This window comes from Haliotis cracherodii, unplaced genomic scaffold (assembly GCF_022045235.1).
Source record: "Haliotis cracherodii isolate W230 unplaced genomic scaffold, xgHalCrac1.p SCAF_2, whole genome shotgun sequence".
Classification (NCBI taxonomy): Eukaryota; Metazoa; Mollusca; class Gastropoda; order Lepetellida; family Haliotidae; genus Haliotis; species Haliotis cracherodii.
This window is the reverse complement of record NW_027266275.1, coordinates 58,392,047-58,417,677: the sequence shown is the minus strand read 5'-3', so window position 1 is coordinate 58,417,677 and position 25,631 is coordinate 58,392,047. Positions and strand designations below refer to the sequence as shown.

The 25,631-nt window shown below is 38.8% G+C and overlaps 1 protein-coding gene across 3 annotated transcripts in view; it reads right to left on the bottom strand.

Moving 5' to 3' along the window:
• LOC139468286 (zinc finger MIZ domain-containing protein 1-like) overlaps positions 1 to 25,631 on the bottom strand; it is a 412,922-nt gene that overhangs the window by 278,260 nt on the left and 109,031 nt on the right. For all 3 annotated transcript variants that reach the window (XM_071250157.1, XM_071250160.1, XM_071250161.1), the window contains exon 4: positions 4,430 to 4,489. The gene's annotated coding sequence lies outside the window, so the exon portion shown is untranslated. The remainder of the gene's footprint in view (positions 1 to 4,429; positions 4,490 to 25,631) is intronic.

Here is a 25,631-nt window from a genome sequence, read left to right as displayed (position 1 = left end):
AAGTGTCTCATTCGTAAAACATGCATCCCATTGACCACCATCTGTGTCAGGATACATCTGTTTTTACATATGCTACTGATATTTTATGATCAGCACTCAAACTTGGTTAACACTTTGCTTCAAAAAGCAAGCTGGGATATTGTTCTGAACCACATCACTTTTGCCATGATGACAAAATTACCCAACAATGATTTGAATATAAGATTTCTATATTTTGTATTGGAATGATTTTGGAGTCACTCACAAATTATAATATTATTAAGCATAGAGACAGTCCTCTCATATCACTTAACATCTGATTCAGACTGCCTCCGCGGTCTAGTGGCAGAGCGTCCACCCGGAGAGCTGAAGGTCCATGGTTCAATCCCCAGTCGCTTCATTCCAAAAGACGTTAAAAGATGGTACTTGTTGTAACCCTGTCTGGTGTTCGGCTTTAAGGGGCTAAAACAAGGACTGGTCGGCTCAGAGTCAGTATACTGTGTCTGAGTGGGGTCTGCGGCATGGTATCTCAGTGAGCTAGAACTAAAAATCGGCATCAGTCCAGACTGGTACAAGCAGCCACACCCACACGTGCAAGCACATCGCGATATAAGTGCAATAATCTTGGATGCGACGTTAAATCCAATTTCACCTCATCTCACAAACATCTGATTCTAACAAATTCAAAAAATTGAAACTTAATATTTAGTGTAACAGCATTTGCACCATGTCAGAAACAATCAAGGTTCCAGATCACACTGGAAGTATTAAACATGGATACAGTAATGGCAAAACGTAATCCAATCTCTTTGGTACCTAAAACATTCGCATCTGTTGACCGCCATAAATGTATATCTTGATCTTTGATCTTACTTTTTTTTATCATGATTTACTTGCCAATAAATGCTTTCGTGTGTTCAATGCCATGGACAGATTAAATCAACAAGCCATGATCAGACGGCCCTGGGTCATTAGAACAACCTCTACCCGTCACAGTTAACAAAGCAGACTTTCAACAAGACTTTATTTTCCAAACAATACTAAAGTTATCGTGAGATCAAAGTTGGCATGGGAGAAGTCTACCTGTCTCTTTCATCAATCCTTCATTGCTAGAGCACTGCTAACATCTGTAACGATCATTAAGCTACACGCTAAGCGCAACATTACATATATTTCACAACCTACGCTGATAGCAGAACAGCCCCTACAAACTGGCGCTATTTACAACCCGACCAGTGTGGCATGGCTGGTGAAGGGGAGGTAACTCTTGTTATCATTATGTGGGTTCGGGTGAGTGACAGGCTGAAAATGACAACTACAGCATGTTGGTTGTTTTTACTGGCCTTCTGATGGATGATTATATCCAATCTTCTCCTGCAAACCATCACATGACCCCAGACAACAGCTGAGGCTCTAGATGAGGGAGCCTTGGCGATGAAGATTTATGTTGATGTGAGATTTTCTTTTATCGTTTATGTCTTTGCAATTTAGCATCATATTGAACTTGAAGGTGTCAATAAAAGTAGTCATCCTACGTCATTTCATCAGCAGTTTGGGTGTTGGCTTTGTGTTACAAAAACACAGGGTTTTATATACAGTGATTACTGGAATAAATTACTTCGTCAGGCGAAGTATGCTTGATCAAGTTGTTGTTGTACTGTTGACGTCTGACGATGGGTTTTCCTCTGTTGCTTATACCGTATTCGACGTAATAACGCCCACAGAGATATTTGCTGATATATTGACTAGTGAACAATCCCAATTAGCACCCCTTTGATTGATCAATGTACACAAGACTTACTTATTCGTGTATTATACGCACTCATGTGTTATATGCACCCTTAATTATGGGCAATTAAATTCTGGAAAATATATTTGTCGTGTATAATCAGCACAGACTTTTCTTTTTATCATTTCAGGGTGTCAGCATAAACCACGAAATTAACAATCTTGCGACTCTGCTTGTTTTTCACCAAAATTATATTATAATAAGAGCCCCCTATTACTAATTTTGAGAGTGCCCTGGGCGCTTATTACGTCGAATACGGTAGAGGCCATGTGATAATTTAGGTGTTCCAGCAGTACATATTTATATTGCTGACATGTCACTACCATAATTGTTTACCTGTTGCAGAATAATAGAAAAAAATTATAGTTATTGAAGTTGCACCACAATAAAACAACTTATAAATAAATGTTAATTCAGTTGCCAAGTAGTGAATTTTGTTTCATATAAACTTGACTGCACAAAGATAATTTATGTCATCTACATGCTTATCAAGTCTAATGGCAAAGCCGTAGTGATACGGATAACAATGGAATGGGAAGTTAAGTTAATTATTTCAATGTTCCCCGTAAAAAAACCCTGGAAGCTCCATTTACCTTATGTCCAGCACATCCAATTCTAATGGTGCAACTGTACACAACTTTAACAACCACATACACTCACATATATCTCCCTTTCATATGTGCAACATGCACTCACATATATCTCCCTTTTATAAGTGCAACATGCACTCACATATATCTCCCTTTTATAAGTGCAATATATACTCACATATATCTCCCTTTCATATGTGCAACATGCACTCACATATATCTCCCTTTTATAAGTGCAACATGCACTCACATATATCTCCCTTTCATATGTGCAACATGCACTCACATATATCTCCTTTTTATAAGTGCAACATGCACTCACATATATCTCCCTTTCATATGTGCAACATGCACTCACATATATCTCCCATATATATGTGCAACATGCACTCACATATATCTCCCTTTTATAAGTGCAATATATACTCACATATATCTCCCTTTTATAAATGCAACATGCACTCACATATATCTCCCTTTTATAAGTGCAACATGCACTCACATATATCTCTCTTTCATATGTGCAACATGCACTCACATATATCTCTCTTTCATAAAAGTTGTCAATTTCTTACAAAAAAACACCTCAGAAGGAAACTCTACAAAGGAATGTTCCCCAAATTCCTTATATATATATTTTTACTGCCAACAATTCTGTGTGTTTCACAAATCCCTTCTGTGCCTCCCTCCCATAACATATGTCTGTGCCGTGTTCAGGTGTACATTTTAATGACTGTATCGCTTCGCCCACTGCACAAGTACAAAGTAACATTGTCTGTGTCACTTGTCACTGTCAACAAAATTAAAATTTGACTAAATCTTGGCCATGTATTCTCAGCTATAGTCAAGTCTTTTTTTTACAGCCCTTGCTCAAGCCTAGCCACTGCCTCAGGCAGTACATGGTCAATGATAGGTTTATATGGGTCACTCTTCTGTGTTGACCTAGCATAAAACTGTTACACTACATGACTCTCTGTGTAGACCTTGCATGTAACAATTATGCTGTAGGACTCTGTGTTGACCTGGCATATAACCATTATACTTCATGGCTCCGTGTTGACCTGGCGTATAACAATTATATTACATGACTCTCTGTGTAGACCTGACATGTAACAATTATGCTATGGGACTCTGTGTTGACCTGGCACATAACAATTATACTTCATGGCTCCATGTTGACCTGGCGTATAACAATTATATTACATGACTCTCTGTGTAGACCTGGCATGTAACAATTATACTACATGGCTCTGTGTTGACCTGGCATATAACAATTATACTTCATGGCTCGGTGTTGACCTGGCATATAACAATTATACTTCATGGCTCCATGTTGACCTGGCATATAACAATTATACTTCATGGCTCTGTGTTGACCTGGCGTATAACATTTATATTACATGGTCTTTGCCTTGACCTGGCTCTGTGTTGACCTCGCGTATAACAATTATACTACATGGCTCTGTGTAGTCTGCTATCCTGATAAAACTAAATTGGGCTGAGGACAAGCAAAAATCCAATGATGGTAGTTCTCGTGACTTGTAGCAATCTAGGCCGATAATTTGTAACAAATTCTCAATGCTTCAATTTTGCTACAAATTGGAACTGAATAAAACTGACAGAAAATGTAAACATAGCAGACATTTTTGTCTAGTTCAAGTAGGACTAGCTACAAACTATGAAGATTGGTGACACTGGTGCTGTGGACTTGTCTTAAAAAAATATTTTTCAAAGGAATTTAAAGGAGGCGCCACTCTGACTTGTTAACCTGCAGGGCATCATTTGCTGGCCTAGCAGTCATAACACAATGTGTATCCAGGTGAGCTACAGTTTATACAACATCCAAATGTCAACAATTTCCTAAACAAAAGAGGGGCATGAGCTTCGACACAATGAATGACAAAATCGGCCACCCTTGATGCCAGCTTCAGATGTCCTGATCTGCCATGTATTTGTTCCTGGAGTTATTCAAAGGATGCCCTTATCTGCTGAGGCAGCTGCAATTAAGAGCGATACTATTTCCGCCTTACCATGATATATGAAGCAAGGAAAGGAGCTACAAAAAACTCACCTCAGAAGTCTGGCAGAAACATTTCACACTTGTCTTGCTAATTTCTTCAGCAACGTCTTGCTGAAATAAAAAGGACAACATGATAATACCCATCTGTTGTGTGAGCTGGAATAAGGAATGTTTGTTAAGTCAATGCTTAGAATTCTTTACTCTGGAAAAAAAAAGAATCTTGAGTCTGGATGGGGAGAGGAACAATTTATTGCACATTTAATTGTAAAAATGGTTTTGTTCTTTGTTAGAGGTAAATCATCAGCATAAACTCTCTGTTCTCTGATGGTATGCATGCAGTTAAGTGTAAACATCAACTTGTTGCAGACAATCTATCAGTAGTGAAACTCTTTACCATGTGACTGGCTCACCTACAAGTTTGATAGTGTCAAACTTTCACCTAGTAAGGTCTCACTTAACATACACATAAAATGAATATCGGCATGTTTAGGCCCACCAACCAGAGAGCTCAATGTCCCTAACCTCATTGATGTAGAGGGGGGCACGGGTGGCCCACTCGTCTAAAGCGCCGCGATTCGCTGTGCAGAGTTGCGTCCCTTGGACACGCCAGAAACCTATGATTGTGGGTTCGAATCCCGGTTTGCCCCGATCATCTTTCTAGGTTTGTCAGCACCATACCCGTGCTTGTGGGTTTCACCAAAGTGGTAAATGTCTAAGACCTGCATCACTTCTGGCTTTCCTCCCACATGAAGCTGACACGCCGTGATATAACTGGAATACTGTTAAAAGCGGCGTTAAACCCAACTCACTCATTGATGTAGACAATATTATGTGACATCTTCAATTTAAGGAGGCTGCAGAAAACATGTGACCTACAGCTATAGTTTTATCAAACTACATTTAAAAGGTCCCTATAGACACAATATATATCCATTTCAGGTATATTATGACGAGTGGAATTAGATCTTTAAAGGAAAAAAATAATTCAAATTTGAATCCAAGATGGCCCCCAAACCATATGGCCTATAAATTTAATTTTAGCCAACTAACTTAAAGTCTACAGTCATTACATCTACAAAGTTCAGCACAATATGACCAGTTATTCTGAAGATAATAAAAGGAGAAAAGCTAATTCAATTTGAAATTTGTCTTGAAACACTCAAAATACTATTTTGTATTAAATATCAAAATATTAGTTATCATTGTTAATAAGTCTGACTAAGAATACTACCTCTATTACATCAGTGCCATAAATTCTGTATTTTTGCTGCAACCACACCAAAATCAAATCTTCAGATTTTCAACAGAAGTCCTCTTCACTGTCTACTATACACAACTAGTTGTTTCTGCAACAGCACAAGAAGCCTTGCAGTGTGCAAAGGCGGGAAAAACCTCAATTCTTTCCAAAACATGTAACCACTAGAGGAAGATGATTGTGGAGGTGGTTGGGAGTAATCCTGATGTAATAGAGGTCGTATTCTCAGAATTAGTTACAAGGATATCGATTGTTTTGATTATTCTTGCGAATCCTCTAACTCCATTACATCGTTGCCAGAGTATACCAGAGATACAGGTGGGTTCTGCCTCTAGTACACTACCTGTATAGTTGACAGCAATCCTATAAACCTCTTGTGATTCTATTTTGTATAACCGCTTCAAATTATAATTACTATAATTACTATAATTATTTTGAAATCACCTCTCGAGGACTTGAAATCAAGTAGCTGGAATGACTCAGTCCAGTATGTGATACCTTCACTTGAATTATCATTATATTTGCTGATATTCAATAAATGATGTCTTTAGTTCTATTCTATTCTAACTCCAGTCTATCGCTCTTCTAGATATGACGTCACTTCCGGTCTATGAGTCACTTCCGGTCTTATTTCTGTTCCTATCTTGACGTCATCTTACACTCAGAATCTAGTGATCCATGAAAAGGTGTACAACCTTCTCTTGTTGTTGCCGATTTTGTATTCTCTGTGGCCTTTGTAAAGTCTTTGTCAGAATGTGTCTTACAGGAGATGAAAAGGCGTTAACGTCGGCAATAAGTATCAGTAGCTGCCAGATAAAATTTGAGAACACATATGGTACAAAGGAGGCAATCAGCTTGGTCATTGGTAGGTGCCAACGTGGGAATGGTGTAGTGTCTATTGTCCAAGGGATTGGTAGAAGTGGATTGGTTCTGAGTCTCGAAGTCTGGTAGAGAGTGTAATGTCCTGCGACCAAGGCGCTGGCAGACAAAGATGGTCAGGGCTCAACTGGAAACATTCCCCCTTGCAGCCTCTTGGCTGGGGGATTCTTCTGAGCCTGTAAGGCCTGAGCCTTTTTAACTGATAACTCATAACTGATACATGGGAAGTAAGAATGACCTCCATGGATGCCTTCTACTGAGCAAAAAGTTTCTCAAAGGTGCTAATTGGAAAACCAGAAGCTGGGTCAAACCTACAAATTGTTGGGGAAGTAGGTGCCAGAGACGCCATGGTCCTTGGAGCCGATGCATCAGGCAAGAACATGATGGCTTTGACTTTCTTCGTAGCAGCCTCCTTACGCTTGGCTTTAGAGAAGGAAGCATCTAGCTTCGAGCACACTGTCTTGGAAGGTGAGTGCAGAGCTTGCAAGGGACTCCTCGGCACATGGGTCAACTCTGCACTTCCAGCAGAAATTATGCGGGTCCTCATGAAATGTCGACACTTCTGACACGTGGGGGCGGGGACAGACAACGCCAACAACAGATGAAAAAACACTAATTATCAACCCCAGAAATACTCACGTAACCAGCCAGTAATAATATTTTATGTTTTACGCTAATACTTAGTACTGATAAGATGACGTTTTCCCGCCTTCGAGCCAGGTAGAGCTGTAAGGCTACTGGTACAATTGCAGGAACAGTTGTGTGTAATTGACAATTACAGCCAAAATACAGGATTTCGGGCAATGATGTAATAGAGGTGAGAATTATATTGAATGGTTCATGAGTCATGCTGCAGAAACAACCCTACCCCCAGCTGAACTCACTTGTTGCCTTAGGAATCCCAAAAAATAAAACTTAAAGAAATTTCTAAAGCGTAAAAGGCAATGGTTATAACTTCCTGATGTGTGTACAAAGCTTCAAGAAGAAATTTTTAAAAGGTTAATGTAAGAGTCATGATCCAGAAACATCCCTTCCCCTATTTGAATCTAAGTCCCACTCGTGTGCCTAATGCACACACAAAAATAAAACTTACCGTATTTGACGTAATAAGCACCCGGGGCGCTCTCAAAATTAGAAATAGGGGGCTCTTATCAGAACATAATTTTGGTGAGACAAAAACAGAGTTGAAATTTTTTTAATTTTGTAGTTTATGCTGACAGCCTGAAATGATACAAAAGAAAAGTCTGTGTGTATCATACATGACAGATATATTTTCCCGAATTTCATTGCCCATAATTAAGGGTGCATATAACACACGAGTGCGTATTAAACACGAATAAATAAGTCTTGTGTACATTGATCAATCGGAAGGGGTGCTAATTGGGATGGTTCACCAGCCAACATATTAGCAAATATCGCCGTGGGCGCTTATTAGAGCAGGGCGCTTATTATGTCAAATACGGTAATGACATTTATGAACAGCAAACGGCACAATTATAAACATGTTAATAAACAGTTTTTGAGCCATGCTACTTCCCCTTTCAATGTTTGTTTGGGTGGAGGTTAATGATATGATGTGGATTTATAGAGCAAACACTCTTCTGTGTTCACAATAAACCACTTGTCAACAGAGACCAGAATACCTTGCTGCTGATGTATTGTGGTCAAAAAGAAAGTCACACCTCAAATTTTCCTTTCCTTTTCCCTTGAGTACAGAACAAAAAACAACTTCAAACAAATAATTCTATTTAAGTCTTGTTTAAGCTGAATTAAAAATACCAGAACACTTTACATTTTTAAAAGAACAAAAAAGAATTAACAAGAGTCATCAGGAGATGACATATCTCCCTGTCTGATGCTATTCTGAAATGAAGTTTGGCTTCTTATACCCAACTTCATTGCCATTGATAACTTCAGTTCAGTGAAGAATATATACAATAATGTTGTTCAGTATTTTTCAAAATTCCAAATCATCAAAAGGCACCAGTTCACCACTAGACTGATCTGTATAGCAAGTTTCATCTGGAAATATTCAACAGTATTGGAGTTCTGCACTGGAAACAGAAAACAGCTTACTTTCATCATGAAAAATCATGAAAACAAAACAAAATAAAAAGAACAAGGGCAAAATTGAGTGTGGCTCACTAATACCCCCAACCTGCCTAGTGTGTCAGTAGTTTCAAATTAAATAGCTAGGATAGGGTTAGGGTTTGAAAAATTCATAAAAAAATGGAAAATTAATAAAAAAAATAATTTCTTTTGACTGCACCCCTCCATATGACACATATTTTATGTACTAAGTTTGAGATGAATCCACTGAATAGTTTAAGTGAGTGAGTGAGTGAGTATGGTTTAACGCCGCTTTAAGCAATTTTCCAGCAATATCATGGCGGGGGACACCAGAAATGGGCTTCACACATTGTACCCATGTCAGGAATCGAACCCGGGTTTTCGGCGTGACGAGCGAATGCTTTAACCACTAGGCTACCTGCCCGCCCGAATAGTTTAAGAGAAATCGCGCGGAAAAAGTTTTCGGACGGAAAATCATTTTAAAAGATGGAAAATTAATAAAAACAATTTTTTTCTTTCTTTTTTTCTTCTTCTTCTTTTGACTGCACCCATCCATATGACACACATTATATGTCCTAAGTTTGAGATGAAGCCACTGAATAGTTTAAGAGAAATCGTGCGGACAAAGTTTTCGGACGGACGGACGGACAGACGGACGGAACCTTGGTATGATAAAAATCCCAAATCATCAAAAGGCACCAGTTCCAATGCAGCCAAAGGACCAAACCACCAGCCTTACGTTCTCCAGGCAGTTAGTCTCTCCACATAATCATGGAAGAATAATGAACAACGAAGTGTGGTTTATTTTGCGATAAAACATTTAAAACATTGTTCTATCATGATGACATTTATGGAGATTCGAAACATGCACACGCAACTTGATGACAGCGTATATTGGACGACATTAGAGGGGAGTGTCTAGTGAGTCGTTCCCCATAGATGTAGCTGGGCAACGCAAATAAACGCAGGAAGAAATGACAATCGTCATTGGGAGAAAAATACAGGTAATCAACGTGAGGATTGTGAGAATATGTGGGAAATACCCATCTGTGCATAAAATGGACATGTCCAACATTGCCGAGGTCGGATTCTTTTGAGGGAGTCATTATCATTTAAATAGGGGTAAATATTTTTAAAGCTTGTACATTTCATCATCATCCTTAAAGAGGCTGTACATAATGTTGATATCTCATATAAGAAATTAACGACTCGTGGTCGTTAGTTTATAGCACAATGAAACACTGCAGGGAGAATAAACCACTTGGGTACGATAAACAACTCCCACTCATTGTTTATTTCTAAAATAAAGATGTACCGCTCAAACAGTTCAGAATAAACTGTGTCCACAAAACAATTCTAAATGTTCAATTTCCAACTGACATACATTGAAAAAAAATTGATCGATACTCATGTTGTCAATCACTGGATTGTCTGGTCCAGACTCAATTATTTACAGACCGCCGTCATATAGCTGAGTGCGGCGTTAAACAAACAACAAACAAAATCCCAGACATACATGACATTCAAATATTAACAAAGCATCCAGCTTCCGTTTCAATTCAAATTAGTACAAAGAATGCTCAACCAAAACATTAAAACATCGTCCAGCAATTGACAAGCAGACACCCTGTTTCTTGATTCATGTAGCATAAATACACCTGACCACCACCTTTTTCAAACTTCCAAAAAATCACAAAATATGTTCTTGCTCATTATGTTTATTAAAGAGTATTTATGTTGTCTGTTTGACCTTCAAGACACAGATGGACTTCTGTGAAGACGATGAGTTCAGACTCCCAATCAATAAGGTGAGTGGCTAAACCCATGGAGAGTGCATGGAGCCCCGAGTCCTTGTTTGCAAAGGAAAGTGTTTCAAGTCGCAAACGATCCCTATGACCTGAGATGTTGTATATACGGCTAAAAACAGTTCTATTGTCTTATGTTTTTAAGAAGCATCCCTCTGAAATGGCTTAAACGATGTAAACAGATAAGTGTGGTTTGTTGTTATTAATCCCCCGAAGATGCTATTTTCTACAACGATTGATATTAATGAGGAGTATGCCAATACATTTTTGTGTGTCGTTTTTCTTCTTCGGTGCAATGAAGGTTGACATTGCAAAGCTTTCTGTACATGCCAAGTACAACTGAAGAAGAGTATCTGGAAAACTGATTGCTTTCTAAATAATAACGCTCTGCAGCGTACAATTCATTGATTTCCAGTCATTAGAATTAACTATTTGGTTAGTGTTTTCTCAGCATGGTAATTGTACACGTATGTGGCATTCTGTTCACATGAGTAAACTTTTATACAACGTACAAAGAGAAAGATTCACTGACATTTCTGACAGTGATTATCAATATCAATATCTGATATTTTGAACTACAATTAATAAATATAGGCATATGCACTTGCAACATCTTCATCAATATTGAATGTGAGTCAAATGCTTTTGCACACTGCAATCGGCAATAATCAAACCGTTTCATGACAGCCTAAAAGACTACAATCTGGGCCAAGCAACAAGTGTTCGATGGCATGAGCAACGCTTGCATACAATCAGCAGGTGAGGGGCAGGCCTTTTTTTATTCTAGGAAGGGCCTGGGATTTCTTTTAAGGAAAATGTTTTCCTGAAATACCTGGAAATAATTTTGCCTCTGGTTTAAAAATTAAAAGATATAATTGTTCACTGGACATGATAAAGGTCCTGTATCCTTCTGATCCTCTCTTCAGAATAATGATTGTATACCTTGAAGCAGTTACCTAGAAAATATTCCAGACAAACCCATCCAACCCAATCTCCCACTACTTGCACTAAAGGGGCCGTCGGGTAGCCTAGTGGTATAATTGTATACCTTGAAGCAGTTACCTAGAAAATATTCTTCTTGAACAAATATTCCAGACAAACGCATCCAACCCAATCTCCCACTACTTGCACTAAAGGGGCCGTCGGGTAGCCTAGTGGTATAATTGTATACCTTGAAGCAGTTACCTAGAAAATATTCCAGACAAACCCATCCAACCCAATCTCCCACTACTTGCACTAAAGGGGCCGTCGGGTAGCCTAGTGGTATGATTGTATACCTTGAAGCAGTTACCTAGAAAATATTCGTCTTGAACAAATATTCCAGACAAACCCATCCAACCCAATCTCCCACTACTTGCACTAAAGGGACCGTCGGGTAGTCGAGTGGTATAATTGTATATCTTGAAGCAGTTACCTAGAAAATATTCGTCTTGAACAAATATTCCAGACAAACCCATCCAACCCAATCTCCCACTACTTGCACTAAAGGGACCGTCGGGTAGTCGAGTGGTATAATTGTATATCTTGAAGCAGTTACCTAGAAAATATTCGTCTTGAACAAATATTCCAGACAAACCCATCCAACCCAATCTCCCACTACTTGCACTAAAGGGGCCGTCGGGTAGCCGAGTGGTATAATTGTATATCTTGAAGCAGTTACCTAGAAAATATTCGTCTTGAACAAATATTCCAGACAAACCCATCCAACCCAATCTCCCACTACTTGCACTAAAGGGGCCGTCGGGTAGCCTAGTGGTTAAAGCATTCGCTCGTCATGCCAAACACCCGGGTTCTATTCCCAACATAGGTACAGTGTGTGAAGCCCATTTCTGGTGGTCCCCGTTGTAATATTGCTGTAATATTGCGAAAAGCGACATAAAACCATACTCACTCACTCACTCCCTCACCCACACTTAAATATATCATTGTTAATCTCCAACCACCTGATCCTCATTAGAAGACTACAGGTGTGCACTGGTGTTTAGGACCTCTTCTGCCTTGGAATAGAGACAGCGCTAAATGTCAATAAATCTACATGTTTTCAACAAAGGCTGAATTTGTATAGTTATATTTAAACACAAAATAACATGCCAGACTACCAACATGACACATTACACATACATACTTGCTCTTAAAAATCAGTGGTTATGATGCAAGAAATTGATGCTTGCGGCATGGTTGTCATGGCAGAGATTGTGTCATGGCTGTTGCATAATCCCAGTGTGAAAGAAAATATTGCCGAGTTGGGGTGTTAAGAACAAATACACATGACAAAGTCACAATGACATTGTGAGGTTTGAGAAAATTCTTTTTTTTTTCTGCAGTAAGTTCAATGAGATATCAAGAGGTGAATGGTAATGACAGAGAGACAATTGAATCGAGGGTGTTTGTTGGTTTGTTGTTTAACGTCGCACACAGCAATATTCCAGCTATATGACGACGGTCTGCAAATAATCGAGTATGGACCAGACAATCCAGTGATTGACATAATGAGCATCAATCCATGCTATTGGGATCGATGACATGCATCAACCAAGTCAGCGAGGCTGACCACTCGATCCCGTTAGTCGCCTTTTACGACAAGCATGGGTTTCTGAAGACCTATTCTACCCCGGATCTTCAGGGGTCTTACAGTTTCTAAGATGACTGGGGCACCCATGCCCCTCCACCAAGTAAAAGGATGCTTACATGCAGTCTGTCTCCCAGACCAAGAGAATAAATTAAAAAAGGAATCCAACTAATGTCTACAATGATTTGGCAAGTCTAGATTGCCCTGAAATTAAGCATTGTTCTAGTTTTTTGTTTAATACCGCACTCAGCAATATTCCAGCTATATGACAGCGGTCTGTAAATAATCAAGTCTGGACCAGACAATCCAGTGATTGACATCATGAACATCGATCAACAAAATTGGCATCAACCAAGTCAGCGAGTCTGACCACCCAATCCCGTCAGTTGCCTCTTATGACAAGCATGGCTTGCTGAAAACCTATTCTAACGCATATCTTCCATAGGTTTAGGCTCCATTTGGAGCAGATTTTTTATTTGTAGATACATATTTTTAAACAAGATAACTTTATTTTTGGAACTAGTTGTTAGTAACTAAACGTTAGCCTAACAGTCATGGAATTGTATGAACTCTTTTCCAACAAAATCCTATGAGAAATGTTAAAAATATTCAACTTTGAAGTTGCTTTTTTTAATTGTATAAAAGTTTGTTTAAGCTTTGGCTTAAATTTAATACAAAACACAAGCATCTAAATTCATCTTGACATCTATATTCCCTTCACACCTGTCTCTGCATCAACGTTCTTTGTGTAAATCAAACAACATTGACAAACGAGGACATCCTGGGATACTCAAAGACGAGGCAGATCCTGGCTTGTTACTTAAGCCATGTTGTCGATATTGATTTTTTGACCTGAACACTCTATATCAATGTGTAGATAATACAGAAAACCTATTATCCCTAGGAGCATTGGCAGTGGCATTTAGATTTTCCATTTGAGTTAATGATGCTCCGAGTCCTGCGTTACAAACCCGCAATAACTTGGATAAATCCTAATGGACACTGAAGTCGGTACTGGAAGCCCTGATAGCTTGTGGAATCGTGACTTCTCTTTCGACATGCTTTTGTCAACATATGGTGAAACAGACAAAATAAGTATTACACATATATGTCCCAATGATCATATTCACATTGTAGTTATGATTAAATGCTGATATTTTGTTGTGTGTAAAAAGGTCACAGGTCCATGATGAGAAGTGATGACATATTGACCTTTGTTGAAATATCACAGAGGATGCTTCCATGCTGAGGAACAAGGATCCCCGCCACGACAAATGACTTCATAGCTGTTGTCTTGGTATTTGGGTTGACAATTTTTTACATTTTTTACAATCTTGTCTTAAATGCTTATGGTACAGATAAGACCAATGTTTAAGAAACTTTAACAGCTGAAACAAAAAAGTCATTCTTAGAGATAAATGAGAACCACAAATAATCCAGGGTGATTTTTCACTCTTAATTGGTTAAGTGAAAACACACAAGCAAACCAACAAGGTCTGTACGTCACAGATACCTTGAGAAAATCAGAAAAATACAAAAGTACCAAATGGGGATCTTAAACTTAGGCATGAACATGGTCAACAAAGACCTTTCTAGAGGGGGTCATGGGTGGCCCAGTCGTCTGAGGCACCGTGATACGCTGTGCACAGTTGCGTCCCTTGGGCACGCCAGAAACCTATGATTGTGCGTTCGAATCCCGGATCGCCCCGATTTTGTTTCTAGGTTTGTCAGCACCATACCCGTGCTCATTGGTTTCACCGAAGTGGTAAACGTCTGAGATCTGCATCATTTCGGGCTTTCCTCCCACATTAAGCTGACACGCCACAATATACCTGGAATACTGTTGAAAGTGGCGTAAAACCCAACTCACTCACCTTTACAGAAATCAGTGATGGAGACATTTTGCAAGTGTGTCACAGGGCACTAACATTGGTTATTAAACCAGTAGGCATAATGAGTGAGTGCCCATGTCGGGAATCAAACCCGGGTCATCGGCGTGACGAGCGAACGCTTTAACCACTAGGCTCCCCGACCGCCCCAGTAGGCATAGTAACCAATCAATGAGCCTAATAAAAGGAATCAGAAGATACTGGTCCGACACATCTTGTAGCTCCTATTTAGCTGTGCTAACGCTAACATTGGTTATTAAACCAGTAGGCATAGTAACCAACTAACGAGCCTAATAACAGGAATCAGATGATACTGGTCCGACACATCTTGTAGATCCTGTTTAGCGGTGCCCTTTGCAAGTGTGCCAACAAGAAAGAATACTTTTCATCCATCTGGGAACAAGAGTCAGATAATAAGCAGTTGTACTTTAGAAACTTATCTCATTACCTTTACACAGAGGTTGATAATGCAATGGTCAACCTGGGAATCCCCAAGTTTTTTGCGTGAATCATACTGTGAATTAAGTGTCTTCACACGGTAGTCATTTTCCAAATGTTTGTGCAGCAAAATTCAAGCAATATCACAGAAGGGGACACCAGGAATGTGGGGAATCGAACCCGGGTCTTTGGAGCAATAACCGAATGCTTTATTCACTAGACTACCCCACCCCCCCAAAAGCCAAGGTTCAGTTGTGACATGAAAGACATTGCGTGATTAGGGACAATGATTCAACAGAATTTTGTACAACTGAAAAAACACAGCAGCTCCTATTCTGTAGCTTGTTCGGTATTGAAGCTAAAGTTGGACTTCATTCCAATTCCGTACCAACAGAAATTCTTGAGAGAATGGTATCTGAAGACGATCTTATTGCACCAAACTCCCACAAACCAGAGAAGTGAAATCACGACATCGTTGCAACAGACATGTGAAAACGCCACAACACCGAAATCTGAAGAGACAGAAGATGTTCCTCAGGCTCATCTAAGGACCACTGAACTGAACATCCAAGTCCACAAGATGGTCAACTTACACAGGTGGAATGCATGGTTAAGCGTAGTCGTCTTGAGCATGTTCCTGGCATGTCGAGGAACATGTCGATCGTGGTAAAGGCAACCCTCGCAATATCATGGGCATCATTGTGGACAGAGACAACAATGACCTTATGGCTTAGCTGTTCGTGTGATTCAGACTCCGTAAGCAACACAACAGCAGAAAAACAGTTTGACCTATGCACCCAACAGCTGTACAGCATTATACGAATAATTACTCTTGACAAGGTCAATATGCAAAAACAAGGACCCTCAGAACCGACCCCTTAGGTCTGGGCAGACCCAGGGTGTTCAAATTTAGATTCATGATAAATTGTTTACAATGTAACAACTGCTAAAACTTAAGTGCAAACAATATTACTGTAATCATAGTCATATATCTGTTCACAACTGCATATTATGTCAATAAAGTTAAGTAACATACAAAATGGACTCTGGTATTTTTTCATGTTTGAAGGACCAATCAATTCTTCAGTTACTTTCATCATCGCAAGATCAAAATGGATCCAAAATAACATGAGGGGAATAAAAAAAGGAATCAACTTCAATTTTTTCAATCTGTCACAAATTCCATCTCATTTTTCAGCAATATGGATATTGACTGAAAATTTCAATGAATAGGTACAATGCCTGAGTGAATAAGTCAATATACACACTGACTGAAACTATCAGTCAATATACATATTGCCTAATTATAGTCATTGACTGTAACATACATATTATTGAATTAGTCCCTGTTCAATTTTGTGTATTTAAAAACATATCTTATTCAAAAGCACTGACAATATAAATGGTAACAAAAGGCGACGAGTGTAGTAATTAATTTATTACTCACCTAAACTTTACTTAAATTCAACATCGAAAAATGACATCCATGGTATAAGGGTGGCGCATCAATACAACATTTGTCGTTGGTGATTCGACTGTTTTCTTTTTGCGACCAGCATTGCAAACAAGTGTTAAGCTGTCTCAGTGATCAATTATAAGGAAAGATAAGATCCAGATTCCAAAAATATGATTAAGTAGCCTTACCACAAACATCAAGTAAGAAACATCTGTTAACAGTAAAACTAGTTCTGTAATATCAAACTCAGTTCAGTGTTGCCAAGGGTGCCCAAGAGACGATTGACTCAAGCCGCGTTGGCAATGTGATTTCATACGAGTCAGTAGTTTATATGTTATGAAACTGTTGTAAGTACAATAAAACACCACCACATACACAGCATCAATTATTTAAACCACAGGATTTCATGAGGATATCATTCCAAGGGGGGCCACTCTCATTTGCAATTCATAGATCAAGGTCGTCAGTAAACGTGGTGATGAAAGTTGTGATGATGGTTCAATAAAATGTTTTGTTTATTAGTGATGCTCTGAATCTTTATATGCCATTATACCGGCAGAAATAAGAAACTCAATTTAGCCGTGCTATTATAATATTATCCATGCTATTGGCTTTCTTACACAAGGAATTGTGAACTGTGGAAATAAATAAATCTGAAAAGAATTGTGTTCACCATAATTACAAAAGTCATCAGAAGATGACAAATCCCTATCTCCCCCACAATACCACAATAGCAAAAGGCACCACTTCAGCCCCAAGTTAAAACATGCATCAAGTTTGGATGAAAATCCATCACATTTCTTTTTGTATGTCATGCTCCTGAAACAAAATACAGACGGACCCACCAGATGATGACTATATCCACTCATATTATATGTCAGGGGATAAAACATTTAATCTGCAAGACCATAGGTACATCACCGAGACAACCTGCTCACTGAACTAACACTTGGCAATATTTTTAGATATGTTTTTGAAGAACCAAACACATACCGTATTCAACGTAATAAGCGCCCCGCTCTAATAAGGGCCCATGTTGAGATTTGCTAATATATTAGCTAGTGAACAATCCCAACTAGCACCCCTTCTGACCCCTATTCACATATAATACATACTCTTTGTATGCACTCTTATGCACTCTTTATTATTGGCAATTAAATTCTGGAAAAATATATCTGTTGTACATAAACATTTCAGGCTGTCAGCATAAACCACGAAAATTATCTTTTAACTCCAAAATAGTATTCTAATAATAGCCCCCTCTTTCTAATTTTGAGAGCACCCTGGGCGCTTATTATTTCGAATACGGTAATCTCAACTGTTTTTTGTAATTATTTTTCCCCACCTCCCTAAACCAAGATTTTCCCCCAAATCTGCAAACCATGATACAAAAATGTCTGGTATATTAACTATTGAGTGAGTGAACATTATTTATTACACTGCTTTCAGCAATGTTTCAGATATATCATCCAAAACAGGTTCCCACAGGAGATATGGCTTGGGTGAGATCAAGCAATATCTACATTTTATAGTTAAAATCGATAGAATTATCATTAAACCGCCTGCACGTTATCAGAAATAAGCGGGCCACTGTAACTTGATAATGCCCTCATATTGCTTGACGACGGGCCATTATCGAGCCCGTTGTTCGGTCACGTCATAGGGTAGAGAAAATGACGTCACGTATTACAGTGACGTCATCTGGTTCGTTCTATGACGTTGCAGAAGTCCTCAGCCTTTTCAACTGCCCTCCTTCGTTGGGCAGTTAATGGAAAACCTCGGGCTTCTGCAAATGATAATGCCCTGAAAAGAGCGTTACCCTTATAGTAGATATCTCTGCAATGAAATTGCATCACAATGCTTTGTAGACGTTACAATCACATGACAGCCCTAATGGCACTGCCACTGAAGCTGTTGGCAGTACTTTTTACACTTAAAACTGCTTACTACTGTCTACAAATCAAAACAGTTGGAAGAATGATGTTGGATGATAAATAAAATCTTACCCTCGTGTCTTTTGATATCAAATATATCAACACCAATTGATAAAAATTTAAAACTCAGAGTTTTAAACTTTTATCGACTTGTGTAGATATATTTGATATCAAAAGACACTTGGGTGAGATTCATCATTTATACTACTCCAAAGAAGTTAGAGAACACACCTTTTTTTCATAAAACATGTTAATCTGACTTGACAGATTAACTCTAATCACATGAAATCACTGGGTGTTCTTTAACGTCGTCTGAGTAGTTTATATTGCCTTAACATAACCCTGTGCTACAAGAAACCTGAAATGTGACCTTGACCTTTGATTAATCTTAACCAAAACTTTCTACAAACTGGAAACATCCTAGCGAAGGTACATACCAAGTTTAATAACAAACGCATCAATATATTTTGAGAAAGTGTAGAGAGTTTTTTTCTATCTTGTTACCTTGACCTTTTCATGATTTATGTCAAAAGAATCCCCTAGGGCCAATTGGTCAAATAATATCTAATGTTAATAAACTCACCCACTCACCTGAGATTAAATATCAGTAGACATGATGATTTACCATCTGATTGTATTTATGATTTTTCATGATTTATGTCAAAAGAATCCCCTAGGGCCAATTGGGCAAATAATATATAATGTTAATAAACTCACCCACTCACCTGAGATTAAATATCAGTAGACATGATGATTTACCATTTAAACTGTATATCCTGTTCTGCTAGGCTTTGACTTATATGCAGAAATAAAGATTACCGTGTGCGTTTTCTTGCAAAATAAACCAGAATTGCAATCATGTGGTCACACATTTTCTACCAACCTACTGGTGAAAAACATATTCAGTGATATAACATCACAGAACTTTGATGCAAAGATTGGAAGAAAAATATTTGAAACTATCATTTTATCTGAAATAACACATTTTAATATCATCCTATTTCAGTTGCAGCCATATAGATTTAAATAACAATAATCATAAGCATAGCACTTCGAAACAGCTGATTGCTAGTGCAGGATTTTTATATTGTATTGAATAATTTGACTTGTCACTGCTGAGACTTCGCCAAGAAATGCAAAAACCTAATGTTGTCAATTAATAGTCAAACTACAACAAATATCCCTTATAATGAGTCAAAGTGTCGCATTTATGTCATATGTATCCGTTTTTCTGTCAACTAAAGTTCATTTCAAGGCATCACTATAGGCATAATCTGACTGTAGTTGCTGTAAAAAATGTCACTGATCACTTCACACACGATTTCAAAGAAATTTATGTCAACACTATTGAATGACATTTTGAATAACTTTAATAAAATACATTACAATTTCTTTTTTTATAACTTGATAGTGTAGTAACAGGATTAAATTGCCTAATTCAGGACTGATTTGTTGATATGGTATTTCCAGTGTTACATGCTCACGGTAATGTGTTTAGTTTGCATTGGGGAAAAACATCGAAGCTCATTGTGCTGTTTTATGGGGGAAAAAGTGTGCACTATACACAAGAAAATATGGCATATGCTATGAAGTGACCCTTTATTTTATTCTTTTATTATTTTTTTTATACATTGAACTTCCACCAGTAACTGTCAAATATGAGCTGGGCGTAACCACAATGCCAATTGGCAAAACGAAATATAAGCTTGATCCTTGGTAATTTGAAAAAACCAAAAACATTCACATTTTCAACAGTACAATATTTTCTTGAGTATATTGTGCACCCATGCATAATCTGACCCCCTCTCTTTTCAGTATTTTGGCGAAAATGTTTTTTTAAATATTACACACAGTAAAAAATTACATTGTGTCCCTTCAGCGAATTCAGGTAATCGAACAGGTCAGAAAACAAACTTGGTCAAAGATAATGGTAAATTTGAGATAAAACATCACAAAACATGATGATTAAGCATTAAGATTACTGTGTGTATTTTTCTTGTAAACTAAGCCGGAAATAGCAATCAGCTGTACACACATTTTCTCCCAATCTAACGGTGTTTCGGTTAAATCATACATAATAATGTAACTTCAATGAATTTTGTGGCAATGATCAGAATCTTATTTGAAACTATTATTTTATCAGGAATAATATTTTCCAATATTGTTTTATTTTAGTAGCACTTATTACTATGTGTATATTGAAATAATTATAACCATAAGCGAAGCACTTTAGAACAGCTAACTGCTATTGCCAGATATTGTTTATGTATGGAACAATCTGACGAGTCACCATTGAGGCTTTCTTCAGTCTTGCTTTGTCGATTGCAAAACTTATGTTGACATACAATAGTCAAACTACACCAAATATGACATTTAACGAGTCAAAGTGTGGCAGTTATCATATATGTATCCATTCTCTATTAACTAAAGTTCGTTTCAAGGTATCCATAGCAATAATCTTCATGTTTTTAATCAATGTGCTCAAGTGTTTTGATGCACTTAGCGAGGTAATACCTGTTTTATCACAATATAGATCTTGCTTATCGATCAGATCATTTTGACTGGGTGTCGCCATTTTTTGGAAGCAAATGCAAGTGATATGAGAGGTGGAATCTGAGTGGCCAATAGGAGGTATACATAAGGGACTTAACTCATAATGCTCACTGGTGGCGCTACGATCGAGTCACGAAATTCAAGCCTAGTTAGGCAAGGGAAGAAAATGGACTTATATTTTCAGTTAAATCTCTTGCCTCGGGAAGATGCCATTACAAACACATGGTGTCAGTTTGCTATGACGTCATGATGCACTGATGACTTCATGTGTTTCCTTGCCAACTGACCGCCTCCGTGGTCTAGTGGTAGAGCATCTGCCCGGAGAGCGGGTTCAATCCCCAGACGCGTCATACCAAAAGACGTTAAAAATGGTACTTGTTGTTACCCTGTCTGGCGCTCGGCATTATAAGGGGCTAAAACAAGGACTGGTCGGCTCGGAGTCAGTGTACTGTGTCTGAGTGGGGTATTCATGTTAAACTGCGGCATGGTATCTCAGTGGGCTTACACTATAAATCGGCATCAGTCCGGACTAGTACAAGCAGCCACACACACATGTGCAATAATCTTGGACGCGACGTTAAACCCAATTTCACCTCACCTCACCTCACCTCACCTCACCTCACCTCACCTTGCCAACTGAACAGCCTAGTGTGCAGAAACTAAATTTAAAAGACAGAGCTCAAGTAAGATGCAGCCTACATCACATTGAAATTCTCTTTCGGCACAAATCAGCAGGACAAAGTTTTGATTACCGTAAACATATCTCACACAACAAAGAATTCATTTAAGTTAACATCGAATCGCCCTGTGTTTCTGTCAGAGAAATCAAGACCAACTCTTTTTATGAAATGGCCACTCAATAGACACCTAGGCTACCTCTAAGTTCCCACGATAAATATTAATTGAAACTTTAATATGACATACATATCACTATGACACATGTCATTCTTTTTAATTTGGGACTAGGACAAAATGTAATACCTTTCCAGAAAGTTATAAATATGCAGCGATTCTTTTTAACATTTTACGACCTATCAGCTTGCAGACGAGACCCTACACCCAAAAGATTTGAAGTATTTCAATTATCTGCTAGATTGTATGGATGTCCCAGTGCTTTAAGGCATTGCAATTCACTATGCAAAGTTGCCTCCCTTAGCTGTGTCAGGATCCAATAAGCATAAGTTCGAATCCCTCATTCTCCCTGATTATGATCCTTGGTTTCTCAGCATCATACTCATGCTTTTGGGTTTCACCAAAGTGATAAATGTCAGAACTTCAGACTTTACTCCCACATAAAGCTGCCAGGCGATATAAACGAAATACTGTTTAAAGCAGCTAAGATCTAAAAATCACTCACTCAGTACCATGCTATGAGATCAACACTGCCAGTAAACTCACAGTTAAAGGTTTTGAGTATTGATTTGCATGAAATCAGAGGTGACTGATCTTACAACAAGGTGTTCTTCAGTTTGTTTGTTTGTTTGTTGGTTAACACTCCAGCAATATTCCAGCTATATGACGGCAGACTGTAAATAATCAAGTCTCGTCCACACAATCCAGTGATTGACATCATGAACATCAATCCACGCAATTGAGATATGATGACATGCATCAACCAAGTCAGCGAGCCTGGCCACCTGATCCCATAAGTCGCCTCTTACAACAAGCATAGTCGCTTTTTACGACAAGCATGGGTTTCTGAAGACCTATTCTACCCCGGATCTTCACAGGTCTTACAGTTTCTAAGATGACTGGGGCACCCATGCCCCTCCACCAAGTAAAAGGATGCTTACATGCAGTCTGTCTCCCAGACCGAGAGAATAAATTAAAAAAAGAATCCAACTGAAGTCTGACCACCCGATCCCGTTAGTCGCCTCTTACAACAAGCATAGTCATCTTGTTCTTCGGTACATCACTTTGGCAACGTCATACTTCTTTAGGAGCAAGTCTTACGACTATAGTAAATCACACTCTGGGGGGTTTATCTCTACCTTCGTGAATAACCCAAGTCAATGAACTAATTTTAACCTGCAACAGAGGAATGAATTGATGATTACGCCTCTTTCAGGGACATTTTTTGTAGGGACAATGAAACTACGTGCTGACATCTCTGACATAATCATCCTACATGTTTCACGAGCAGAACTGTAAGAGACAACACGTGACTCTTATCGACTTCTCACTTCCTGTTTCTTACAGAAAGAACTTCCGAAAAACTTCTTATTCAATCTGTCACTTGTAAAGTATATTATTTTGAATGCATTTTTTTTTTTTAGTATTTTAGGAAAATGTTCACAATGTGCCTGGCATCAAGCGAGTAAAACTATCTGACGTGGGATCATGAAATATCTTGCCAAATGTGTTCCTCATCTGTCTTGCCAAATTATGTCTGAAATGGAGCAATTTTGTTGAGAAAAAAACGCAGTTAATTCAGAATAGGGGTTTCCAATTTCGCCTGTTTAACCAGAACATTTCAGAGATTCATGTAGATAAGACAAACTCAAGACAATCCTGACAAGGCGAAAACCAGATCTTGGCCAGATGTTAGGTTAGTTTTATCATCAAAGCTTTCTGTAATCAAAGTCTCTCGCCTTTGCATCTTCTTGCAAAAAAACACAACATCTGGTCTCCAAATTCTAAACCCATTCCACTCGTTGTGCGACATCATCTGTACAAGTCAGACAGTTATTTCCATGAATTTTAACGATGTGGTAATGTTTTGTTATATTTCTACGAGACCCCCATACTTACATAACCCATCATATATTTCACAAACATCTCATTCTCCATCACTCCCTCTTCTTCCACATATTTAGCACTCGATCGTGTATTCATGCCTATTTTAAATTCAACCAATCCAATCCCTTACTCATTGTCACTCATTGTCCTCACCATTCAGTTATGTTCACCCAATTATGCCTCCAGCCACCTTTCCGTCTAGTCCATCCATCCATCCACTAAACTTATTAATCAATCACTTTAATCATCTTCTACTGGCCATCTCCTTGCAAAGTATGTACCATCTCACCCTAATCCATGTCCACTTCAAATCTCACCCCACCTTCATTTCAAATCTCACCTCACCTCCACTTTCATTTTCATCTCACCTTCACTTTCAATCTCACCCCACCTTCACATCCAATCTCACCCCACTTCCACATCCAATCTCACCCCACTTCCACATCCAATCTCACCTCACCTTCACATCCAATCTCACCTCACCTTCACATCCAATCTCATCCCACCTCCACATCCAATCTCACCCCACCTCCACATCCAATCTCACCCCACCTTCACATCCAATCTCACCCCACTTCCACATCCAATCTCATCCCACCTCCACATCCAATCTCACCCCACTTCCACATCTTATCTCACCCCACTTCCACATCCAATCTCACCCCACCTCCAATCTCACCTCACCTTCACATCCAATTTCACCCCACTTCCACATCCAATCTCACCCCACCTCCACCTCCAATCTCACCCCACCTCCACATCCAATCTCACCCGACCTTCATTTCAAATGTCACCTCACCTCCACTTTCATTCTCATCTCACCTCCACTTTCAATCTCACCCCACCTTCACATCCAATCTCACCCCACCTCCACATCCAATCTCACTCCACCTTCACATCCAATCTCACCCCACCTCCACATCCAATCTCACCCCACCTTCACATCCAATCTCCTCACATCTACTGCCAATCTATTACCTCTCTCCTCACGTCTACTGCCAGTCTACTAAATCTCTCCACACATCTACTGCCAATCTATTCCCTCTCGCTTCACATCTACTGCCAATCTATTCCCTCACTCCCCACATCTACTGCCAATCTATTCCCTCTCGCTTCACATCTACTGCCAATCTATTCCCTCTCGCTTCACATCTACTGCCAATCTATTACCTCACTCCTCACATCCTCACATCTACTGCCAATCTACTTAATCACTCTTCACATCAACCGCCAATCCATCCAATCACACCCACATTCACTCTCTTTACCACAGCATATTTCCCCTTCAACCTAATTCCCACAAAAGAAATCTTTTTGTCCCTGTCGGTCCAAGTATAGCTCATACCGACAGAGTTACTCTTGCCAATTGAAAATAGAAGCAGAGTCAATATGAAGACATCTTAATCAGGATGTAAAACTCTGAGAATAGGTCAAATGTTATATACAACTCCGTCACTTATTTCACGGCCACACACACACATAGACATCAAAGCGCACACAAATACATGACATTTCTTCCGACAGACTGAAACTGTTGCATCATTACAACATAGAAAAACATCCTTAACTAGACTCATTGGACCTTAGAAAACTATTTCAACTCGGAGAAAATATAAAATGTTCTTCAACCCTAGTTTTTCACATATCAGGAACTTCCAATGAAAAC